General features: G+C 34.7%; 1 protein-coding gene across 1 annotated transcript in view; it reads left to right on the plus strand.

The window, feature by feature from the left end:
• The window catches only part of ASXL3 (ASXL transcriptional regulator 3), a 166,276-nt gene that overhangs the window by 35,808 nt on the left and 111,429 nt on the right, over positions 1 to 19,039 (plus strand). The window lies entirely within an intron of this gene.

Here is a 19,039-nt window from a genome sequence, read left to right on the forward strand (position 1 = left end):
GCTCCTCTAAATGTACTTCCCACCCACTCTGTGTATTATTATTGTGTCCTGTAAGGGGGAAAATGTCCCTTATTTCTAATATTGATGGACCAGTATTGTGTTATTTAAAGTAGTACCTACAAGCAGTTCCCAAGTTCAATAGGAAAGGAAAAAAAAAAAGTAAGAGACCACTTTTCTTTTAAGTTCTCACCTTAAAATCAGTTCTGCATCAAGTAGCCTCAGACTATGCATTTTGTGTTCTCATTTCTTGTCACTTTCCTTAACTCCTCCCTCCTGTCATTTGTGACCTGTTATAAGTGGCTCATGTGTCTCTACTCACTTTTCCCTGGTTTTCTAGTTACAGTTTGCTTATTAAACTTACCTCTAAAATAAACATATTTTGAGTGCATTTGGGACTGTCCCTATGTAGTTGTAGGAAGCAGATGCTGACATTTATTTTGCCTACTTAATGTACTGTTTTGCTACTTTTTACGTTCTTAAATGTTTTCCAAATATTTAAGGTAGCTGAGTAAATGAAGTGTAACTCTATGTATTTTTCTTAAATAAAGTTTAGAAATTCCATCATCAGAAGGTCAAACATGGCTGATTAATGCTAGGTATTTATTTAATGATGTACTTTTTCAAGAAATGCAGATTGGTGATATGCCCGATTAAATACGGAGAATTGATTGTGAAGTTACTGATGTGACCATAGCCCCTCTGGTCTCTGGGGATGACAGATAATGGTGATAGTCTTCACCCAAACTGTCCACCACTGTATTGGGTATTTCTAGGAAAGAGAAGACAGGGTGTTTATCATCATTCCAACCTGTAAGGCCACCGGTGTCAGATGCTACAGAGGGTCTTCATTCTCTGCGATAGACAGGTCTCTCTTGCTTTGACCTTCTAGGCTGTAATTTTGTCCTTGTGTGCCTTTCTTGATGTCCTTTAGAGCAGGCTACCCTGGCACTCTTAGCACTCTGCAGATACTCAATAAATAGATGATGAGCAAGTTATCTTTCTCATGATGTTAATTTGCTGGCATTTAGTGATGACTTTGGCCTGCTTTCAGAGTTAAAAGCTTCAAATCAAAAGGAAACTGAACTTTTGGGGAATCCCTTTTAATATATGCATGCTGATAGTCTCTAGTAGATTATCTGTGAACAAGTAAAGTCCTTGTTCTGTTGCTTATTTTCAAACACTGTAAGAGCCACTGGTTTAAATTTGTAACTTAGAATTTAAAAAAAAAGAAAACTATGCTAGTAATTTTGGCAAAGCTAGTGCATATAGATGAATATGTTCAATATATATGATCTCGTTACTTTGAGATGAAATTCTTGACATTTTATGGAAACTTTTCAAGTGACACTTTAAATCACATTTTTAAAATTTAGATATGATAAAAAGAGAACAGTCTTTTATATCATATTCTGTGTATCATTTTCATGTTATTGATGAAATGTGTAATGTATGATTAAATTCTACTCGGAAAAGCCAGAATGGAATAAATATTTTTCATGTGGGTTTGAAAAGACACCTGAATATAATAAATTGTTAGATGCGGTTTTAATGAAAAAGATTAATGGCATGGTCATAGCATGATTTTTCTAGACCCAGTTCTCTTTTTAGTGAAAATATATTTGGTAAAGTTCACTTCACCTTTACATAAAGGGATAGAGAAATTTATCAGTATAATTTTATATTATAAAACATCTGATCCACCTTTGCTTTTGCTTTACTGGTTATGAGGTTTTCAGGCTTCTGTTCCTTTATGTGTATCGGTTGTCAGCAATTGATCAGTCACAGTCGTTTGGAATGCTTTTCAGATGATCAGAATCTTATAATCCATCAAGTAGCTGTGCTGCTTGGAGAGAGGAGATTATGTGCATATTGCAGTCTGCTGCTTTTGCCGATGGATATTTGATATTCTTGTAGACCCCTTAGCTAAACATTACCACTTCCTCAGGGAGTTAGGCTGCTGTTGCAGAATATATTCTTGTCTGCAGTCAGGAACAATATTTATGTGGAAAAAGAAGAGTAACTTCAGTTAGCATGCTTTGGGTGATGGGGGCGGAGGGTTATCTCAGTGCTGCTTTTCTGTATTTGATTTACTTATTCAGAAGTTGTCATTTATTTATGAAGAGGAACTGAGGCATTTTTGATGCCTGGGGATGTTTTCCTCTGCTCTGTCTCATGTAATATTTAAAGAGATTGTTATGGTTTGGATGTGAGGAGTCCCCCAAAAGTTCATGTGTGAGACAATGCAAGGAAGTTTAAAAGAGAAATTATTGGGATATAAGAATCTTAACCCAATCAGTGAATAATCTCCTGATAGGGATTAACTGGGTGGTAACTGTAGGCAGGTAGGGTGTGGCTGGAGGAGGTGGGTCCCTGAAGGCCTTTGGGGTTTATTTTGTCCTGGTGGGGCAGACTCTTTCTCTGTTTCCCTGGGCCATGTTGCCAGCCAGCTGCTTTCCTCCACCACACTCTTGAAGCATGATCTCCACTTAGATCCCCAAGGAATGGAACCAGCTGTCTTTGGACTGAGACCTCTGAAATTGTGAGCCCCCAAGTAAACTTTTCCTCCCCTGTTTTAGTCAGTTTTTTTTTCAGTGCTGTGACCAAAAGACCTGACAAGAACAGAGATGCTTCCAAAGAAATGTGTGTTTGGTTATTGTCACATATCTAGGGGTTGCAGGTTGTGGAGTAAGGCTTGCCTCATTTACCTAGTGTGAGCAAAAAATCAGTATGAGCTAGATTTTATGTACTGGGCATACTTAAATACCTGTTACTAATGTGGCATGAACTGTGATGTTAAGTGATAATAGATACATAGTTTCTAATGAGAAGAGGATTATAAAACAAAGGAGGAAAATACACAAACTATAGAAAGCAATAAAAAATCTGTAAGGTTCAAGATAGGCAATGTTTATGAGGTACATTTTTGCAATATTACAGATGCCCTACCTACATAAACATCTATTAGAGTTCATCATCTGGTTACAGAGCAGTAGCCTGTAATCACATATCGCAGTAGGGACATTGAAAGACTTATATATACACAAACTTTATTGGACTTAGTGTTACCTAGAATATAGACATATTTTAGATTTTGCAATGTGGAGAACATCCACTTGACAACTCAAGGTTTTGTAGTTATTCTAGTATGAAGGGTTTTTTTTTAAATTCCTGCTGATAATTCTTATAATAAATTTGTTTTTACCTGCCAGTTAAAGGATTTTTATGTTTTCTGTTTTGCTCTTTCTGTGATGATGTGCTGTAATTGGGATCTCCATTTTGTACTATGGTTTATTAAAGACGTTGCATTTTTTTTTAGGCGAATAAAACGTCAGAAATTCTATTTCTATGTATAGTGAAAAACAATGCAATCTTTTGGCATTGCTCCTGGTGAGATTTATGTTGCTAATTAGTGCTATAGGAGATGATTCCTTTTTTTGCTGCTGAAATGTTTTGTCTAGAGATAAGAGAGAGACACAAATAATTTCTATTGCAAAATCAATTCTTATCTCCAGTCTCCATGTTGGCAGTCCTCCTTTCATACTGAAATGGTGGTCTAGTTTGTTTGTGTTGGGGCATTTTAGAATTATAGTGTTAGCACACAGTGTCATCCCTACCATTTGTTAACATCTAATTCTCTCATTGTGTAAATGGTGTGCACAGTCAGCTACTGAGAGAGGGATGCATGAGACAATGGCGTTATTAAGCAGAAACATAGGGTAATTTGCATATATTTATGTGTGTGTCCATGTGTCTAAGCAAGCCTCTAGAGGTTGATAGCAAAATTTTACTTGTCATCACTGTGAGATTAGAAATCTCCATTAGAGTCATTCTTAACAGTCTTCTCCCAGCCCTTACGGCCAGTTGGTTCATGGATAGTGTCAGTTCTACTACTCAGGTACACATTTCTTTCTCTGTATCCTGCTTTTTGCCATTCTTCAAGCACTTATTATTTCTTACCTGTATTATTGCACTGTCTTCTTATCTGTTGACCATACTCCTAGGTTTCCCTTTTCAAATCTATTTTCTCACCCTCAAACAAACAACAACATTTATTGTAGCATTTCTTACTAATGATCCATAATATTCTAGAACCAGTATCACACTTGGTGAATTATGAATCAAAAACTACTATACATTGTATGTTTGTGGTTAATCAGATGAAATTAGGCATGGTATTTTTCCTATTTTTTGGTTTCTGTATAAATTATGATATTTCTGACAATATATGATATGAATGATGAATGCATGTTGTTATACTTTACATGTAGGTGAAATTTTGAATTTCTAATCTGGTCATTTTAATATACATTTGACTTTTCCCCAAATAAATCTTTAAAAATATTTGTTGGCATTGTATGTTTTCTGTAAATAATTTTCAACTTAAATGGTATAGTGTTGATTAAATACATAGTCATATATGAATATTACTAATTGTTTAAAAATAATTTTGTAATCTCATAAATTAAATTTTTGTTAAACTTAAAATTACTTTTTTATATAGTGACAAAAATAATTGAAATAATTCTTGAGGGGAGTACCGTTATATTTTACTGTGGAAGCAGTTCCTAAGTTAAAAGTAATTATGTGAAACATTATCCTACAAGATCAGGTTCCAGATCTTTAGTACAACCCTAATCAACTTGGACTTGGGCAGCTGTAGAGCCTTCAAAGTCAAATATCTGACATTACAGCCACAGTTGATGACTTGTCTTTCATTGTGAAATTTCCCCCATTATTTCTTTAATGGTTTGAAAAATAGAAGTAGAGCCCACAAGGCATTTATGAATTGAGTTGTGTGTGTGTGTGTGTGTGTGTGTGTGTACACTCCTATATACTTTTGATAGTTATCACATTTTTGATATAAGATTGAATTGCTGAGTGAGTGGGTCTAATGTACTTTTCACATGCAGTGCTTCACAGTGATATAGTAAGTTTAAAACAGGATTCTCCACATCAAAGTCATATTAATAGTGATTGTCTTAGTTTGTATATGCCACCATATCAAAATGTCATAGACTGGGTGGCTGAAGTAATAGAAATCTATTTGCTCACAATTCTGGAGACCAGAAGTCCCAGATCAGTCTGGCAGGGTCAATTTTTGATTAGAGGTCTCTTCCTTACTTGTAGCTGACCTTCTTGCTTATGTCCTCATAGGGCCTTTCCTCAGTACAGTTTGCAGAGAAAGAGAGAGCTGTCTGTCACTTCTTATAAGAACACTAATCCTATCAGATCAGGACCCCTTTCTCATTTAAGGTTAGTTATTTCCTTAGAGGACTAAATATAATCACATTGAGGGCTCAGGGTTCAACATGTGAATCTTGGGGAAGGTGAATGGCATTCAGTCCATAACAGTGATTTCCAAATTTGGAACATTTTCTGAATTTCATGGCGTATCATAAGAATATTTCTAGAATTGAGTGGTTATTTTGGAAGGTATTTATACTTGTGTGCTTAACATAGTACCATACGTCCATTTTGTGTACTGCTAATCTGTGTTTTTCTATGTTATTCCTAACATACAAACCGATGGAATACTTGGCTTAAGAACTTTCATGTTCAAGTATAATGTGTATGCTCACATAACATAAATTGATTTGGATTTTATTTGAAGCCTTTGGTAAAAATAGCTGTGGTGACTGCATATAGCCCTCAAGGCATCAATATCCACTAAGCTATGCAATTATAGCTATGAAATGGCCATTGCTTAATACATCTTTTTATTCTGTCAAGCTTTCTTTCTCCATTCTTCCAAATAATTGAGCAAAAAAGGTAATTTAAGTGATTTTAGCTTTACCAAGATCTAGGTATAATTTACTCCAGAAACACTGAGCACTCTATAAATATTTCAGTGCAGAAATAGAACCAGAAATGGATATAAAATTACACCGTGCATGAGTCTTTCTAAGTATCCTGTGCAGGTGAAAATCTTTGGGGAGGAGCAGGCTCGTAAGCGGCGTGATTTTGTTTCATTCTTTCCTAAGTGGTCTTTTCTCTTCATCTTTTCTTTCATTCCTTGTGCTCTTAATTGCCACACGCCTAAATGATTTTAGTTTTGCTTCATTGTTTTGAACTTGACAACATAATTCAAATGCAAAATAGTTGATATGCTGACATGGGGACTTCTTTTTATAGTTGATTTGTTTTCAGAAGGAATAAAAATTATGGTGTTTTGTTGAGCCAGGTTTTCTAAAAGCTATAGTGCATAATTCCTAAGAATAAGTTGTACTTCTCTTAGGGGGGAAAAAGACTATTTATCTAATGCCTCCTCACATACCCAAGCAAAATTAAATTGCTAATTGTTGGCTGGAGCTCTGCCTGAAATTCAGGTGATTATTTTGTTAACCTTTTTTTTTTTTTTTTTTTTAAAGTCAAGACCTGTGCTAGGTGTAGTGTAAAGATTTTTGTATTTGGTCTCTTCAATCTGTTGGTTATCATCTTTTGGGCTTTTTTCAGTATGCAAGTGTGTATGCCCAGGATGCATAGGAGTCACATTAGAGGGACATAAGAGAAATTAAAGGGCATCAAGGAATATAAGTTGTAGAGAGAGACTATCGTTGCACAAAGTTGGCCAGTTAAGGGCCTACTCAGTGTTCACTTATAAGATCCTAGGGGCTTTGTGGAAGTTATGAGGCAAATATTTATTCTGTTAGCATTTCTAAGCCCATGATGGGGTTAATAGAAGAGCAAAATGTGGTCTCTGCTTTGGGGTTTAACAGTGTGGTTCCAGATCAGTTTTTGTGTTATTTAATTCAATCTTCTAATCTCTGTGAAGCATGTCTTAAACCTAGTGCATAATGTTTAACTTTTATACTTGGGAATGTCTAAACTCTTGATTTTTTTTTTTTTTTACAAATATCTGGTATTCCAACATGACAGTAAGGATTGTCTTTCTAGCACAAATCTAAAATCATTAAAATAAGAAACTGATACCTTTATCCATTAATTTTCTTAGCAGAGTGCCGAGACATTGTGTTTTATGTAGCATGTCAGGCAAATTAATGAGTAGGGACTTGATGATAAAAAGAATACTGATGTTTATTGATACTTTATATTAGGCTAAGGACTTTGTGTGAATTATCTTTGTAAACTAAGCACTGCGGTGAGTAGATATTCTGCTATATCCCATGTTACAGAGAAGAAATGAAGGCAGGTGAGCTTAAGTACCTTGAGATAATTCTTCCAGTGGCTAGTGATAAAACAGGATTTCAATTTTACAAAGTTAAGAGCTATAAGATTCTATTAATAAATACTCCCCCCATCTTCTTTAGTGGCTTTTCTGGTTCATTGTTGATGTCTTGTATATATTACTCACCAAGATTAAAATCTAACTTGTAGGTAAATGTGTTGAAGTGCTTTCAGTTTATAGTCTAATTGTAATTAGGATGGATGGATAAAAAAAAAAAAAAAAGCCTTCTCATAAACCCTGAGATTTGTGGGATGCCACGCCTTTGACAGACATTGATGACCATGCTCGTCTAATATGAGGAGGTGATTTTGAGTAAAGAATCAAGGATATGGGCAGCAGCAAGACATCGTTCAAATGCAACTTTTTTACTTTTTTTTTTTTTTTAAACAAGATAACACTGTGAGAATGTGACTTGTGCTGTGAATAAAGGGAGAACCAAAGACTTCATAGGAATATTACTGTTTTATTGTTGATCTTAGACTTAGAAATTAAAATTCTTCTTTCTGGCTAACTTGATTAATCAAAGCATGATTACTAACAAAATGTAGATAATCCAAAAGACAATTTTAGAGATTAGCAGTATGTCCATTTGTGGAAACAACTGAATGAAAATAGATGGTATTGTTTAAACCGTGGTTGGGTGGAGGTACTGGAACACTGGGTTATTAATCCCATTTTTCTTTTAAGAGAGGCAAGTGGGAAAAGACACTAGAAGGCTGAGAGGCATAAGTGAATATAGTTTCAGAAGCACCATCAGTGCTTCCTTTAGGAAATTTTGTTAAGCAGAAAATGACCAGAGACAATTTACTGTTATTTGTAATTTGTATCATGTCCACTTATCCATCAGCCTTCCTGTACTCCTGCTGGGAGTCACAAGATCGTTTCTCTTTCCTTTTAATTTTTACTTTTACAATAGACATGCAAAATTGCCAGGCCAAGGTTCTCCTGAATCCATGACTTAATTCTTTTCTAACATGTCTTCATGAAGTACAATGATTTATATAACAAATTATTCAACTTGTTGTTTATTTTGTGTTCTTTGAAGAAGACCTGCTCATTGCTAGAAAATGGCATTGCTGCAGATCCTAGGAATAGGCTTTTGTTAGTGGGATAGTTGAAAGAATGCCTCCAATCTTAAGTTGCTAAGTGTTGGGGTTGCTGGCAAAGTTCACTTAGGAATCCCCCATATGTTCACTCCAAGAAGGGAAGTGCACATCTAGGAACAGAGATTCTATTAGGCATTACCAAACCAGTTTCTAAAATTAAAAATTTTAATTTTATTTATTTATTTATTTATTTATTTTGCAGTGCTGGGGATCAAAACCAAGGGCCTCATGCGTGCTAGGCAAATGTTAGAACACTGAGCCATATCTCTAGCCTCCCACCCTCTTAAAAATTCCAATTTCAATATTGGGAATTTTAACTTGATTTTTAAGATGATCACTTAATGCTTATTTTTACAAATCATTCGTCTGTCATGTTACCAAAAAAAAAAAGTTACAAATTTTAGTTTTTATACTTTCATAAATTACTTTGTATAATCAGGCACAGTGGTAGACTAATGTGAACCTACAGTCTTCTTCGAAGAAAGGGATGAGTACTTATGAAATAAACTCAAAGGCATTTTGGGAAATTAGGATAATTATCTAAAATTTAAAATCCAGTCTTCCCTTTACTCAACTTCAACTACCTAGTTTCCCAAAACTTCTAGTCTTTATTTAAACAGTGTAGCTCTGTGAAAACAAAGTGGACGGGTAGTGAGAGCCCTCAGTATCAGGAGGGGTTAAGTGCTTTGGTAAAGAGAAGGTCAGGACTAGTTTTACTGTTGTCATTTGTCAACCTTAAACTATACTTGTGAGAATTGTTGTAAAGCACAAACTCCTTTCTAGAAGCAGATCCTTCAGACAGCTCCTACTTACGATGCAAGCTAAGATGTGATGAAGTTTAATTTGGAATTATACCATTGTGTTTCTGGGGAGGTCTTCACAAATCATATAGTTTTAGATTCTTATTTTACAGATAGTAAACTAAGACTTTGAAAATGTAAGTCACTTGTCCACAATAGTAGAGTTAGTGAATATTTGAGTCATCTTTCAACTTAGAAGAGGGTGATTGTTTTGGAGTTTGAGTAGAATATACAAAAGCCTACTAGTGAGTGAAGACTAGACTTTATAAAGAAAACAGGTGTGTTCTAAGGTACTATTAGAAGGATCATGCCTTTCAGTTGTTTTTACTGAAGTGTTGAGTTAAAGATGACTGTGATCCAGTCATCTTCTATTACCTGATTTTATTATCATCTTTTATTACCTGATTACCCATTTGCCTCCAGTAGCACTCTTGGCATAAGGGTAAAAGAAAGATTGTACTGTAGATTATAATAGTGATCTAAAGTTCTTGGTTCTGGTCTCATTGGCTCCTTGGTGCCCCAAAGGAGTACCAGGAGAATAGACTTCCCTTGCTGGGGGCTGATTGAAGAGATCCAGCGAGAGCCAGGCTCAGTGAACCAATGAAAATGGAACAGATAATTTTATTGACTATTCCTAGTCTAGTTGTTCTTTCTAATGTACATGAGAATAAGACGAGTAAAACAAGGGCCAATAGATTTGCCTGCAGATAGTTTGAATAAAAAGGTTCATCCAGCATCCATTTTTCTCTTGATTTCAGTTTTTCCAAGTGGACTTGCAGCCCATTGTGCTTTTATGTATTAATATTCTTAAATGTTATTCTATTTTATGCTTACTTATTATATTTTTCCTTGTTCTCTACATAAACACAGGTGGATAGCAGTTAAATGCACAAATATAAAAATAATTAAATATATAAATATAATCAATGAAATTGAGGTGTCTGAAAAGTCCATTGGGTAAATGAAAACATAGACCAATGTGAACCTACAGCAAAAATCAAGTTTTCAATCATTGATTCCTATTTTTCTGATATTAATAATTTATTTGACTTAATGAATGGGTCTTTAGGTATCAACGTAGCATGGAATATGTGTAATGATTTTTTAATGGGTTAAATGAGGTTAAATTCATTACAATTTGTGGCTATCACATATCTTTTGTAATTAATTATATGTTTTATTATTCCTCACATATAAAATAATATTGACCCCTGAACTTTTTAATGTTTATGGCTGTTCTATAGATTAAAATTTAAAAATACACTTAAAAATTCTTACAACTGCATGTTGCACATTTTATTTTAGCCCTTGCAAATAATTTACATATTTTCAGATTGTTTTTTTTAGATTTTTGAGAATTACTTTTGATTGCTATTTACTTTATACAGTAACCTATTATACAAGCTTATGTATAAGTTTGCTTAGGTATGATGGATTTCCCACATAAATGGCTTAATCAAATAGGTGTTTGAAGGGTAGTCCCAGGAGTGATGGGATTAGTTTTGCTCTACCAAGATGTCCCGGGAACCAGATCCTTGCAGCTTGTTGCGTTCCCATCTCTGTGATTTTCTTCTCATCTCATTGATCTGAGAGAGCTTGCAGTTGGAAGAAGGAGCACATGTAATCCCTTTGTAGATTTGTTCTGGATGTTAAGGGCATCAGTTCTTTCCTTATGTCCTATTGGCCTTACCTATACTTGTACTAAGCTCAAAGAGAAGCTGAGGAGGGGGGTGGTGGTGGTTGGGGGTGGTGGTGGTTAGGGGTGGGCAGGGGGTGGGTGTACTATGGTTATTGCAAAAGAGGCATGTTCCCAATTAAACAGTGGGCAGGACTTAAGTGCAGGGAAGTCCTTATTGAGGATGAAATAACAACCTCTCCCATTCCTATTTTTTCATTTAATCTCATGCTTGGACTTGATTCGTGTTAAATATGTATTTTTATATTGAAAAAAATTGTATACTTTATGTAAACATTTCATGTATTTTTTAGGTCTGTCACTGCCAGCCTATAAGGACCCTCACTGTTTCTTGCTTTCCACCCCCATCTTCAAGGCTCAGATGTGAAGTCCACTTTCTCAGTGTAGAATTCTTTTAACTCCTTCAGCTTCAGTTCATCATCTTATCCTTGCTTTTCCATTATAACATAATGTGTGTCTTCCTTTGCTGTAGTATCTAATAAACTCTCTCAAATTTTCTCTTGTTGTAATAGGACTACAATTTCCTTAATGGTAAAGTTCATGTCTCATTGATCCTTTTCTTCCCTACGGTGCCCTTCACATAATAGGCTCATGATGTTTTCTGATTGAGTGAATGGAAATTTGAATTCCAGATTTATTTCTGCTTCTAACATAATGTGTTATCCTGGATAAATCAGTCAGTCAGTCGTCTGTCTGTCATTTCTTTCTCATCTTTCCAGTAAAATAGAAGAACCTTAACTTTATTTGCATTATAAGGCTGTAATAAAGATAAAAATAATGTGGAAAAATTTGAAAATGTGCTGCCAATTGTAAGATACTTGGTTTACGAGATTTCATGTTGGCCATTTTGTTAGCAATTTGGAGGCAGTTAATCAAGATGGGATGAAGTCCAATTTATATTATTCCTAAGCTATTTATAGTAGTATTTTGGCACACTGGTGCCAAATGTTTCACATTTCAATAAGAAATGTATAATATCATTGACCAGTTAAGTTCTATCTAAAATTTTATCCAAGATTAGAAAAGGGATTCTAGTTAGTTTCTTAATTCAGACTGCATGACAAGATTTTAAATTACTGTGAGTTGGTGGAGCAAAGCCAGTTGTTATTAGTAATGAAATATGCTAGGGATGAACGTTGGGAGTGTGGGATTAGGGATTTTCCTGAGATATAGAATACCAGGAATTAAATTATTTTTTTGTGAAATAATATGCTTTCCTAGGTCTTATTTGCAATTTATAGAGTGTATTTCCTTAGCTAACTCCCATTGTTCAGCCACCCGAGCCTTCTGAATCTACAATCTTGATGTAGAATTTCCTCTGCTCCCTCACCTTCTAAATTCATATGCGTTAACATATAGTATATATGTTATACATATAGTACTCCTAATTATCTAATTGGCATGGTTTTATTTTTTATTTTTGGAGGAAGGAAGATGTGTCATAATGTCCTGCGTATTTACATATCACCTAAATTTTGTTTGAAATTCAATTATGAAATTTTAAATACACAAAATAAAATTTTGGAGAATAGACTTTAATGAACTATCCCACTTTGCTTTTTCTTAGGAGCTCTAAATTTATATATGTTGTAAATAATTAATTTCTTGGAAAATCTGTGTCATTATTTGTGTACTTCAGTCACTGAGATTCTCACAGCTTTTATATATTTGAATGTTTATAATATGTGAGGAGTTTTCTGTTATAATGAAATAGTTTGCTGCATGTGAAACTAAATATAGCATAGTGTATATTTTAGTTGCAAGTATTGAACTGATTTCCAAGATTCTTGTAAATTGCATAGATCTAATGGCTTAGCTTCTGTGGGTTATTACTGTCACTGTCATTCGAATGCCTGTTATCATTTAAGATACAGATTGTCACTTTCCTGATGAAACTTTCCCCATAGCATCCAGGCAGAATAAATTTTCTTTTGTATTCCATGGGAATTTTTTTTACTGTATCATTATTATAATTGTTTTGTTTATACCTCTCTCTTTCAACTGAATTATGAATTCCTCAATGGTGAGTGACATACCTTATATTTGCACATCTTGTACGTTTCCTAGTTCATAGTAGGCATCAGAGCAAATGTTTATTGACCAAACCTTTATTACTTACAGATAACCTTTAGCCTTATCTGCATAAGGGATGGTTTGAAAACTGATAAACTTATTGTGCTATGGTCAGAAACCAGATAATGCTGCAGGGTTCAATTTGAGAACTTAACATTTAGGAGGAAAACCACTATTTTGCAATCACCAAGCAGTCTGTGAGCCTGAACTAAACAACCAAGTATACTGTCCCTTCAATTTTTAAATAATGTTTTCTGAGTCTTACCTACGTGAATGATCCTTAATGAGGGACATGTCAGTTTTAGGAGATGTAGTAAGGTAGTGGGGACTGTGCAGAAAAACATAATAAGTATTACAGGTCCAAATCTGTCTGAAAGATTTCTGGATATTTAATGTCCACAGAACTTAACGGAGTTGGGAGTGAATGTATGTAGGCAGGCTAGCAGATGGACATTTCCAAGCTCTTTTAATATAAACTGAATGTAACAGACAAGGATGGAGTGAGTCTGGCCAGGAGAGCAAGTGAAATGGAGATAAGACAGAATTCTACTAACTTTTAAATGGAATTACATGTGACAAGCACTTTCATAGGTAGCTGTTTTCTTGATACAAAATAATTTAGGGTAAGTACATAGAAAATAATGTTGCAGTGATATAACTCATTTAAAACATATTCTGGAAATAGAAACTTGGTAAAATTTTGTGGTGGGATTGAAAGTTGTAGTTGTCTGTATTTTCTTTTAGGTAAAATGGGCAAGCTGAAAGGAATAGTCTTCAATCTTTTAATAAAGGGCTCAAGATAATAAAAATGGTGACTCTTTGGTTAAACTTTGTATACTCTATCACTTTCTTTCTAAAAAGTCTATTCATTAAGGAGAGACAAGGAAATTTTTTTTAAAGTTGTCTTGAATTTTATTTTATTTTATTTTTTTAAGGTATAATAGATCTTGGGGCTCGATTGATCACTTTTCTGTTTTTCCTCCCAGTTGAAGTTGTGGTTCACTCTAAGGTTCCTAGCCCTCCCTGTCTCCGCGATGAGTAAGCGCAGTAGAGCTCTTTGATGAGCACAGAGTCTGATAATGTGATTAAGGTGGTGGTAGTTAGGATTATGAAAGCAGTATCTACCCAGTGGGATTCAGGAGTTGAGGCACAATTGGTAATAACAAATTGAGCTTCAAAAATTAATCTGGCACTGTTATTCTATCCCCTGAAAATGCCAAGGCTTTTAAAACAATCAGAATAGTTTGATCCTGTCCACCAAGTTTAGAAAATTAGCCTTGGAAACCAATATTGTGTTTTCTCTCTTCCCTTCAGGACAAAGTATGTTCCATTTGGGATCGCCTCAACCACCTTACCAGGCAGCACCAGGTCTTCATATGCTTTAAGTTTACCTTCTACTATGGAAAGGATCTTTCCTTGAATGGTCATATTTTCACCTTGCAAAGGTGATGCATAGAGGATGGGATTAGCAGTTGTAAATAAATATGACAAAGTAGAAGAGTGGTTTGTGGGAGTTTTACTATATATACACATATATAATATTTTCCAGTCTGGTTTCAGACCCCGGCATGGCTTGGAGACAGCGTTGGTGTGTATGAAGGATCTTCCTCGAATGAAGGATTTGGGACAACTTTCCATGATGATTATATTAGAGCCTCAGCTGCTTTCGTGTTGGTCATGAGGTGATGCTGAACCGAATGCTTGAACTAGCAGGAGTGGCTGGGATTGCATTGGAGTGGTTCCGTTCATTCCTTCCGGGTAGGTACCAGCTAGTGATGTGGGTGAAATGGACATTGAGGGTCTTCCCATATGGAACCCTGGAGTGGTCACTCATTCCCAGTTCATGTTTAGTGGACATGAGAGGACAACTAAAGACCAGGCAGTGCGATCTGAATGACTGGGTAGAAGGTTATGAGAGTGATTCCCAGAATGATGTCGCTCACATACTTTCCGTCTGTCAGTGTGGCAGTGCCGTTTGGAATGGAAATTGAGAAAGGGTAACATGTAGGAAAGTGAAAATATGTGGGGCGCTCTGGTGTGCTTTCTAATTTCTCTGTTAGAATTACAGTTCGTGTACACTGTGGCCATATTTTTAAGCACAAATTTATCTCATCATAAAAACCCTATTACAATTTGAGTAATGTTTTATTTTTCTTTCTGGCGTGTATCCAGAACCTTCTTCCCTGTGAACATTGACTGCATCTCCATACTCTTTCTTGCTGAAGTTGTAGTCTACTTGTTCACACTTTTGCTTGGGGCTCTTTGAAGCAAAGTAGCCTGATGACATTAATCAATATGCTGGAGGCTGATGGCTGATTTTTCCCAGTGATTTTGTTTTTTTCTTCATTGAAAGCACTTCATTATTCTGACTCTGTTTTACTGAGAATCAAATTGGGCTGTACTTTTAAGGAATTCTGCAACATAATTTTCCTTAAGCTGCTTAGGCATTTTAAGTTTTTTATAAGCAATATGGTAGATTTTCTTCAATTTTGGACATGTTTTCTTAGAAATTTGGTGCCTCTTTTGGTTGTTATTTATTTATGCAATGCAGTTTCAGTTATTTTCCTTCGGAAGAATGAAAATCGTTTTGAGCACTGCACATAGAGGAATTTTATTAGGCCTGTGGGTAGAATACAGGTAAAGAACTGAAAAGAAGAAACACAGATGTATGTGTCTGTAAATATCATTAGAATTGTCTGTTGAATGTCATTTTGGCAAAAGGGCAGGAAACTAACATTTATGCAGTAAGTGATCAGTGTCAGGCACTGAGCCAAGCATTTTCTATTTTTTAGCTAATTTAATCCTCACAGTAACATTGAGAAGTGGGTGCTGTTTCTTCATTTTACACATGAGGAAATTGATGCTGAGAGAAGTTGGGTATATTGCCTAACTTCACAGTTAGAAGTGGAAGATCTGGTATTTGAGCCTAGGTTGGCTGATTCTAAATTCAATCTTTTCGTCACAGTGGGCTATAAGCAAATGTTAAACTTTAAGTGGGGTCTCCAGAGAAAAGAACAAAAAGACGAAAAAGAAAAACATGCCTTTTAGGAGCCATGAAAAAAACCAAGGAGGAAATGGGAGACATAGGAATGTACTAGCTGAATGTTTATTTTGAAAACTTTCAGAGTTTTTCTTACAACCCAGTTTGACAAGCCAAGTGACAAAAGGAATAATTTTAGGGTCAGCAAATGTTTACCATTTAAGAGATGAATAGGTTTAGAGTTTGGATTTTATATCTTTGTTCTGACATTTGTTCACTATTGGTGCTGAAAATGAAGTAATGATACCCTGTATTGGATCCTAGGAAACTACTTTTAAAGATCAATGCATGAAGTACTCAGGTAGTAATTATTTGAGAAAAAACAACGTTTGAAGGCAAATACCAGGTGTTTACTGTGAATAAAAGCTTTTTAAAAATGTGCAGAATTTTTCTGTGTGGAACCTCTGCTTACGTGTTCTCACATGTGAACATGATAGATGTGGCCGATAGTGTGCTGAATTTTTGGGGTTCTGCCTAAAGAGTAATTTGTATGTATTTTAGTAAATGGTTGTCTTTATATTTGAATTGGATTCAAAGTTGGGATTTGTATTGTTAGTCTTCCTTTTTATATTGATGGGTAGCTATCTCTTACCACCACAATAAATGTATTTCAGGAATAGCCCAAAAGAGTGTTGTTTCTGGGCTTACAGACTGGCATCTGGAAATAGGAAGGTGCTATATAATATAATAAAGTTGTTACTGTTATCCTAGCACAATGTTGTTATTAATTACTTCATTGGTACCTTAGAAAACAAACCCCTTACAATAAAGAGAGGTAAAACTCTTTGACGGTAGTGGTGTTCAATTTCATTGCTATCTTAGCAACTCATAAAGCAGCGTTCATATTTGAGTTCAGTGCCTTAGGATTTCCCAGCTTGGCTCCAATGAAATATTGATTTCATGGAATTGGGTGGCAGGTGCATCAAGGAAATATTTCCTGAAAGCTTTATGCAAGTGGCAGTATAAAAATTCAGGAATATTGATTCCAGTTAACTGAATGGATTGGAGTTATGCTTATTTAAATAAGATGTTTGACAAATTGCTAGAAACCATGATAGCTCATGTTGTGTTTTTAAAACAATTAAGACATGAAGACAGAAAAAATGTTTCTCCTGTAGTTAGGTAAACATAGATGGTTTTCTGTAATTTTAACAACCGGTTAGTTGGTTGAGTAAGACCACGAGTTTGAAGTAGTTTTTCTTGAATGTTACCCTAGCTCACCAGTTCTTTTCCTTGCCACCCCAATTTTGTTTATCTATTGTTCTCCCTCTTTCTTACTGTGGTTGTTCTCTGGGGAGTCTGTGTATGCCTGTTTGGAACATTGATATTGCTGTCAAATAATGTACAAGAAATCTTGTTTTATCTAAACATGTATTTCTCCTCATGGGTCATCAAAATGCACAATTTTCTGGAGGAAGATATTTATTACTGTAAAACAGAAGTAATATATACATAACCTATTAGTAGCATTACTTTTGTAGTTTATTAATATGTATATGTGATTTTATAATTTTCAAAACTGGTAGCCTGAAACATTAGTATTTGTTTGCTTTAAATATTTACATTGATTGTATCCATCCTGAACTTTATGTTATTTTTTTTCTTTTGCTGTATGAAAGAGTATTACTGTGGGTTACAGTAAACATAATCATTTCGGCAATCCCCTGCTTCCTATTTATATCTCTCATGAATCATATTTCCCTTAGGGTGAAATTAAAGCAAGAACTAGGTGTATTGCCTTTCTTTTAGACCTCCTGCTGATTATTAAGATATATTTTTAAGTGTTGTATGCTAAGTTTGGGAAAAGGAAGGATGCTTCTTCAAATCATTGGTTTTTGTATTTATACTTCTTTCCAAAGCATATTATTTCCATAAGAAGTAATATCTTGAAATTAGGCCTTTGGTAAAATAAAGTTTGTTTTTACATTATAATTCTATCAAAAATTTATCATTATAAATAACTATGGTGTTTGAATTTTTACAAAACACATTTTATAGCAGAAAGTTATCTTTTTCCTAAAAGGTTATTTTTATTAAATATCTTTTTATGTTAACACTTCTAATCAAGTAGAAGGCATTATGAACAAAGTAAGAATATGTGTGGACAAAGAAAGAGAAGGGAGAGAGAAGAAAACTAAATCAAATTGGCATTCACACCACAAGACAAATGCCAATCTTAGCAGTAGTGGTCCGTGTAGTTATTTTTAGGCATTTCCTTTATCAAACATTTAAAGGTAAAATTTTTCCCATAGCCAGCAAAATTCTGAGCTGAATTCTTTTGACATTCTGCTGATCAAGGAATTTCATAGTAGTAGTGCCAGAGTCTTTTGCAGAGAAGGAGTGGGAGGATGCATTTGAACTGAAGTAATGGACAAGGGAACTATATACCTTTTCTTTCTGAGCCATAGAAAGCCATTACAAATGATAAATTTTTATTGAACCTGTAATGTGGTAGTTGTGTTTTATGTTGAAGAAGATACAAGCCTGATAGAAAATTCAAATATGAAACATTCATACCATTGGGAAAAAATTAGAAAAAAATCAAATCTAACATTTAAATTCATCACTGATAGAGAAATAGCTTTTCACAGAAGCTATAAAACAAAGCATGAGGGAAAAGGTGGATGTAATTGGCTTGTAATATGCCTGCATGTAAAAATGACAATAAACCCATGAAGAAAATATTTTAGTGCACATGTTAGAAGGGTTATATAAAGAAATTATTATAACAATAAGAAAAGATAATAACTGTCAAGCATCATGGTGGAAGGATGTGAACAGAGGACCTCCAGTGGATAAGATTAATGAATAATAAACAAATAGGTGGATAAATATCTGTTCTTACTAATAATCATCAAAGTGCAAGTTAAAGCAACCCTTTGAGATTGTTTTTGGGTGCACCGAATACATTAATAAGTCCATGCTTTTGTCCTGACTCCAAATGGTGCTTCTTGCTTATATGAAAAGTCAGTTGATATTACTCACCAAAGGTCATTAAATAACCTCCATCTCATGAATTAATAATACCACTTCTGCAAACCATCTTAAGAAAGTATTCTTGATTCCCAGGAAAAAGATATTATATGCACTGAGAGATTCATATCAATGCTATTTCAGTTGTCAATAAAGAACATAATG

The sequence above is a fragment of the Spermophilus citellus genome (genome assembly GCF_964194105.1).
Source record: "Spermophilus citellus genome assembly, chromosome: 12".
Classification (NCBI taxonomy): Eukaryota; Metazoa; Chordata; class Mammalia; order Rodentia; family Sciuridae; genus Spermophilus; species Spermophilus citellus.